Source organism: Catharus ustulatus, chromosome 9, assembly GCF_009819885.2.
Source record: "Catharus ustulatus isolate bCatUst1 chromosome 9, bCatUst1.pri.v2, whole genome shotgun sequence".
Classification (NCBI taxonomy): domain Eukaryota; kingdom Metazoa; phylum Chordata; class Aves; order Passeriformes; family Turdidae; genus Catharus; species Catharus ustulatus.
Window position 1 is genome coordinate 15,557,670 of NC_046229.1, and position 7,871 is coordinate 15,565,540.

Here is a 7,871-nt window from a genome sequence, read left to right on the forward strand (position 1 = left end):
GCATAGCTGAGCGGGGTGAGAGGGCGCCCGCGCCGCGCATGCGCACCGCCCCGCCCCGCCCCGCCCGCCCCGCCGGGTCGCCCCGGGAGAGCCGGGCTGGGTGAGGGGCGGCCGTGCCCGCCCGAGGGGCCGGGGTGCTGCGCCCCAGAGCCGCGCCAGGACGCGGGACTGCCGTACCCCCGGAGCTCCATCCAGGGCCCGGGCCGTGCCCGCTGGACGGGCCCGGGAATGCCGTACCCCGGCCCCGGGCGCTGTGCAGGCACGGACTCCCCATTGCCCCGTTCCCCGCGGCGGCCCCCAGTGTCATCGTCTGCTTCGGCAGCCATATACGTAGTGTTTCTTGAGAAAGACCAAAGGAATCGGAGCATGTTTTAAATACTTGTTTCCCCTCGATGTTGCCTCCCCCTGGCCCCACAGAAGCAAATCTGTGGGCTGAATACCTATTTCTGCCCCCCGGGCTCAGGCTGTGCATGTGGCACTTCTCGCTTCCCGGCAGGTTCTCCTCAGGTGCTGCGGGCCTGCTGTGGGGATGGAGCTGGCCTCGCTCTTAGCAGCTGTTACTATCCCAGCCCAAATGCCATTCCAGTGGAAGACAAACAGCGTTAGGACAGGGCAAATAATGTGCCGAGGCTGCTCGAGCTGGCAAAAATCCAGTTTTGGTAGACATGCTGCTCAGGTATATACTGCAATGGTTCCATTAGCAAATGCACAGCCCTTCAAAACTGATCTTAGGAGATGATATGGCATTGATTTTTTACCAAGATAAAGTATTGAGACAGATTTGTTGGTTAATTCGTACCTGAGTCTACATCTCCTACATTTAGTTTAATTATAAACAGCTCCAGGACTGTATTTTGCAGCTTTGTATGCGGCATAGCTTACACTCAATCTGCAGTACATCTGTCCTGTGGCGGGTGAGAGCAGAGGACTCACTCCATCTCCTGCCCGTTGGCCATAGGTTGGCTGTCACCTCGTTTGGTTCTAGAGAAAACAACATGCCACATACGAGCATCGCATGTATTCATAGATTTCCTCTTTCTCCAAATTTTGAGGAAGGTTTAACAATTCGCTCATCTGAAACAAAATCTTCCTAAAGAACAAAATTAAATTAAATTTTTGAATCTTTGTATGTAAGACACCAACAGTAATAACCCAGTGGTACCTGTATTTTTACAAAGCAAAAACAACTCATTACAAAGTAGTTGTGATTTCTCTTCAACTAAAATAAATCTCACAATAGTTATCATATGTCACAATGCAACAACTTGAAATGCTATTTTGCCATCCTGTCTTTTGAAACCATTTGCATTCCTTTAAATACAAATATTGTGAAATATCTGTGTGTGGGTTTCAGAGCAAGATGTAAAACCATTCCAGAATGCCTTTGGTTGGGACAAATCCCAGAAGCGATGGTGGTGGTTGGGATGGTCCCAACCCTCACTGCTGTGCAGATGAGGAGCTGTGAGTCCCAATGGATCTGCCTGGCCTCTGTCCCCACAGCCTCACATCCTGATCCCTCTGCCAGCTGCATTGCAGCACTCGTGGATTTGGTTTGGAACTGCATCTCAGGCAAATTAGTGTGCAAGAAATGCATAAATCCAAACTGTCAATGCTTTTCTGACAGCATACTTGCTGTGCACAGTCCATGTCTGTCTCCAGCATGCATCTGTCTCCAGCAAATTCATCCACAATTACTTTTTCTTCATTACCCAAGGGGTCAGGGCCACCTCACCTGAATTGATCTTACCTGTTTAAGTGGTTTTCTTTCCCCAAAAAAATCTTCATTTTCTAGCTGGAATCAGTATGTAAAGCTAAGCCTTTTACTGTATCACCCAGAATGGATCTGTAAGGATACAGCTGAAGAAGAAAAGTATAAACGAATTTGATGTTGTTGTTGTGTATGTCATAATTAGATGCCAAAACAGGTTTCCCAGAAAAGCTGTGGGAACTCTATCCTGGAGACACTGGAAACTTGTCTGGCCCTGGCCAAAGTCACCTACATGGCTCCTGCTCTGTGTTGGGCCTGACCAGACAACCTCCAGAGGTTCCATCCAACCTAAATTACTCTCCTAACCATAAAGTTTTACTCTGCTCTCTAGCTGAAACATAGTTTGGATAGAAGGAATGAAGTCCAGCCAAGCAGAACATCAGTGACAAAAACCCCGTTAAAATTCTGCATGGGCACCACAGCCTGACTGCCCTGACCTTACTGATGCTATCAGGAGGTGAGATGTGCCACCGGGCACATGCATGCCTGAAGCAAAGGGCATGCATTTGAAGTGTGGGAGAGGAAACCTGCCCCACTGAAAAACACTGAAAAAATTCCAAACAGCTAGCAGCTGAATTCTGGGCTTTTTCTGCAAGAAACATTTGTTGCAGCCATTTCAAACTGAGTAAACCACTTTACATCTACCTTGACTCTTATCTTCAGACCTTCAGATTTTCCACCTGTTCTAATGGGAAATCATATTTTTTATGTGTGCCTTTGATTGTCTGAATTGTTTTACTAAGGAATAATAAATAACTAGTTGCACTTAAAGTAACTATGTAACTTTTAGCAAGTTCGTCTAATTTAAGAGGCATTTTTGAAAAAATTGTTATTTGAATATTTCAGCAATTAAAAGAATATTAGTAGAAAGTAAGTACTGGCCAGAGTAAGGACCAAATCCTGCAGAGAACTGGAGTACTGGCATTTGGTGTGCAGTACTTAATGCCTTCTCCCATGAGTATTAGCTATGGAAACAAAAGAAAATTCAACACCATTGTGTTTCCTGTGCTGCTTCACACAGTATTACCTTCATGTTCTGTATGGTTTTAAATGTTAGTTTAAGCACTTAGATTATTCCTCTATGCAATAGGCACACAGGAAATAGCTTGGTGAAAAGCTGCCAATAGTTGAGTCTATAAACACAGTTTGATCTGTATCTTAGAAAATTGTTTCCATTCCAAACTGTGGTTACAAAGCACTTTTTCTTGTTGGCAGCTGGATTTTTTTTAAATCCCTATGCATCCTGTATTTGCCCAACAGTGTTGGCATTGATCACACAGAAAAAAAAAAAAAAAACAACAACCCTGCAGATAAAGTAACAGTAAGGATCTGGCTGGAACTAACTTGAGCCAGTGGAGTAAGAGTCAAAGCTGAGCTTTTGTTTTCAGCTCAGCCTGTTTTGTTCAGGAGCTGCAAAGCACACAGTGCTGAATGTGAATCCTTTTACTTGGCCTTCTACAAAAAGTAAAAGCTACTTTAAGAGAATGGGACTAGAGCTTGCATAGACTTGAAGAGGCTTCTTGTTAGGAAATGGCCAAATATTTAGGACCAGTTAAACAGTGTAACTTTTAGAGAAGAGAAAACAGTATTCTTCTGATGGTACAAAGGGAAATGTTTTTAAAAGTTTTCTTTCATTAATAGATTGAGGTTTTGCCAACTACTTAATTTTTTCCAAGCTGGTAATGTGAGAACTGGAAATAACTTGAGCAGGCAAAAAGTCCAGCTTAAATTGAAAAAAAAAATGCATTTTTCAGAAGGATATCCCTGGTGAAGATGCTGGTGCATAGGTAGCAATGTTTGGGCACTGATATAGTTGGATAATGAAATTATGCAGCTAAATATTTCCTCATAAAAGAATTAAATAACCTTACATAACCTCAAAAATAATCTTTTCAGCCTTGCTGACAGCATCAGAGATAAGCTCAGCCTCAGCAGATAGGTTGAAGAAGTTGTGCTTCCCTAAGTACACAAGCTTTCATTTCTTTACACACTTTGGGACTGGTTTTGAACTGCTCTGGTCTGACTTCAGAAAATTCCATCCCTCATAGCGTACAAGATCTCCTCAAATGTATCTGAAATAATAGTTTCTTATTAATTTTGGATGCACCTGTGGAAAGATGTACTCTATTTTCCTTCAGTGGGATTCATTTGTGTGAGTAAAGCTACAAGTGTCTGGAAACATGAATGAGTCTCCTTTTCAATAAAGCTTAACAAATCAGTATCTTTCTTCTCTCAAGACCTGTCGCAGACAGAGGGATAAAGTGACAACTATATGACTAAAGTGGAGCTGATGACAGCTGGGAACTGGAAGCATTTGAATGCCCCAATAAAATCTATGAGCACTCTTTTTGTTGAAAGCGTCTGCCTTCCTGACATCAAAATGGACTGAAATAAGAGTCCCATGAAATTCTATCGGGCAGCTAATAGCTGTGTGTCTTATCTCCAGCCTGCCAAACGACTGATCTCTCTCAGACACAGTCACCACTACAGTCATCCAGACCTTTGTTGCCCCCACATCCTATTTTGAACTGGCCAGCCAAGGCACCCCAGAGGCCCAGAATACTACTGGGCTTATTTTAGGAAGTCAAACCAATGGGAGAATAAAACATTAATATTCTAAACCTGAGGAGGTTGATAGACAACAGGGTGGACAAAGTTGAAAGTGTTCATTACCCAAATGGCTCCACCATCTGCTCCCTGGTCACTGGAAATACTTGCAGTTGGAGTTGCCCTTTTGAAAGGCAGATTTTAGAGACTCCAAGAGCAGTGAAGTGTTTGGCCCAAACCACTGCCTCCTTCTAGAGAGCATCCTTGCCAGACACCTTCCTCAACCAAAACTGCTTTAAGAGGCTCCTCTGTTGAGATCTTACACCTGGTGCATTACACTTGCATTGCTGTTGCTTAGCCATGCCCAACAAAACGTGGGTGCCTGCTCACCAGGAGGTCACTCACCTCAGAAAAGCCATTGCCACTATCAGTTCTTCTCTGACTCCAGTGGCAATGTGACCTACAGCATCAGGATAGTTACCCTGCCTTTATATGAAGTGCTGAGCCCATTGCTTCCAAGGGCATGCTCTACCTGTCCTGTTAAACTGCAATTAAAATGAAACAGGAAAGGATTTTAAGAGCCATATAAGGTAAACCTAGATTCAAATGAGCTATGTGATGGAAATTCTTCTGTTCATAGTTATCAGCTAACTTAAGCAGCAGGAATGTTCACAGCTCTGCCTTCTGTGCTTTGCTTAAGCAGAAATAAGACAGTAATTCATGCTCTTTTTTAGTATCTTACATGTATTTTTTAAAGTTAGTATTTGACATTTTAGAAAATGCAAGTTAATACCTCTATGACTTTTTCAAAACATATTATTGAACTTCAGGGTTGTCATTACCACCTCTGCCTGCAATCTTACAACATGCCAGTGCTATGGTAGGATGTCAGTCTCACTGAAGATATGCTAAAAATACCAAAGTATTTTGGGTATAAAGCAGCCAAAGCATGACCCATACAGTAAAAATAGTCAGTATCGTGACCATCACCACAATTACCTTTTCCTAACATGGAGACAAAAACGGCAGATTGGTGGCACTCAACCTAGCTTGAAGTCAAAGTAAATACCAGCAAATAGTGAAATATATTTGGTCAAAAGAAAAACAGCCTCAAACTTTCGCTCAAAACATCAGAAGGTTCTTTGTTAAGGAAATGAAAACTCTAAATAAGCATTTCTCTGTCTATTTTGTCCTATGTCTTTAGGCCAGGACCATATTCATAGTCCTGCCATTTCTGCTCCAAGAGGACAGAGAAGAAGCAGAGCTCTCATGGATGGGAAGCTGGATGGACCTGTGGTCAGTCCATCTTTCTACTTGGCCTTGTGCCTTCACAAAGTCTTCACCACCATTCAGGCTCTCATAGAACTTTGTTGTTAATCCAAATTTAGATAAAATGTAACATTTGTGATTCTCATCCCCCACCTAGCTGGAGCTACAAGATTTTCAAGCTGTGTCCTTTAGCAGCCTCTGTTAATATTGAACTAGAGCTCGTAACACCTGCAGACCCTTAGCACAGCTGGCTCTGCCAGGCCACCCAACAGAGCCCAGGGGATATTGCAAGGTACATCTATCATAAATCACATTATGCACACGCTGCATATGCAAAATTAATCTCTTAAAAATCCTGCAAAATTTACAACACTGTATGAATATATTGGATGACTTCCAATTACCTACTATCAGCCAACAAAATGCCAGACTGGGGGAATACAGTTAATAAGCGTCTTCTTAGGAACTTTCAGAAAGTAGACTCCCCTTTCTTCCACCGTTAGAAATAGCAATTTTTCAAATCATCAACTTGATGTTTCACATGAGAGCAAAGTATAAGAGACTTCTAAATGTGGTATCAGGAAAAGCAATATATGGAAAGAGAAGAGGAAACGTCCTTAAATCGAAAGACTGATCATTTTTAAGAACTGTATGTAGTGTATATAAGTGCTCAAAGTACTTGACTTAAGATAATCACAAGGATACCTTAAAGATGTGATTTCATAATCTTAAATTTTAAGTAACAGATCTTTCTGTAGGCAAAAATCTGGCAATGACTTTTGCAAGCTGAAAGGACCTAGACTATTTTTCTCTTTTATATAAGCTAAATAATTTTATTACTCAAAAAACTTTACATGTGTGCACATAAGATAATTTCATAGTAATTCTGTATGTTACAAAGCCAAAATAAATGGAGGGGGGAAAAGCGCCAGAGAAACACAGCATATCACCTCAGGCTGCTGAGAGATCTGTGGAATTTCATGTGAAATATTCTCTTCTTTCCCTTCATTGTGTGTGAGTCAAACAGAGCAATCAGAGACATGGTGAGGAACCATGGAGGGTTTTTTTGCATGTCCTGGAGTGCACCTATCAAGTAAAACTGTTTCATCAGAGAAAAAGGTTTACCTGCTTTGGACAGCCAGTATAGACTACATGTTTTGACCTGATGAGCTTTCTTGACTTAAAAAGAGCAGTGTAGCAAGGAGATTAATACTTGAGCCAGCTGGCTGCAGTGGGGAAAGTCCCTTATTTGCAAACTTGTCAGAGTTGCTGCCTACTATCTGACAGCTTGCTCCCAACACTCACTCACTGCTGTGATAACAAGCAATGGCAAAAGCACAGCAGCTCATGGGAAGGTGCTATGGTCAAGCTTTTTTTAATTATTGATGTCCATCAAAGCATTCAGTAACTCCTGGGTGACAAAACAGAATCCTCAAAAATGGAGGTGAAAAATAGATTTAGAATCTCATTTGTGCTCCCTTCATCACATGTCCTCCATTTGCTCATATTCAAATCAATCTGGGTTTAAATATCTCGAGTTCTATGGTCCTATTATTATCCCAATGACCTCACCAGTCCTATGGTCATGTAGTTAGGAAGCATTTCCAAGTATTTAACCCAAATGTTAGTCAGCTGTTCTATCTCATCATGTCTCGTGATGCATGGGTGTCATTTCCTGCTGGTCTTTTGTGGCTGCTCAGACCATGGCACATGGTCCTTTCCCTGCCCAGCCTAGCAAACCACGCTGCAGAGGCAGAGGTGACACCAGGCACTGGCACAGCGGCCACCAGCCAGTCCTGTGTGGGTTCCTCTGAGCTTCTAGGGATATTACCTGGACAATAAAATACATATTCAAATGCAATTTACTCTTTCAAATAACTGAAAACCAATTTACTTTTCACTTTGAAATATTGTCTCCATGGGAGTGGAAAGTCAATGTGTCTCAGCTGATCAAGTATCCGGAAAAGGCTACAAAGACTTCTGTGCTTTCTCTAGTGGGCACTCACAGTAAGGGCACTCTTCAGGTGAGACCTGTTAGAGAAGTGTGAGCTATTGAAAATATTCAAAATATTTACATTCTTTAGTGGATAGAAGCACTACTTTATCCTAATCTCTCCTCTAATTACTTGAGCTTCCAGCTATGCCACAGTATAATCTGTGTAATGTTCACAACAAAGACCCACAGCATTTTAATGCAACAAATTTCACATGGATATCACAATACTGGGGATTCTGAAAGACCGTGTACGTCTAATAGATCACATCAATTTTCCAATGTATATTTCTC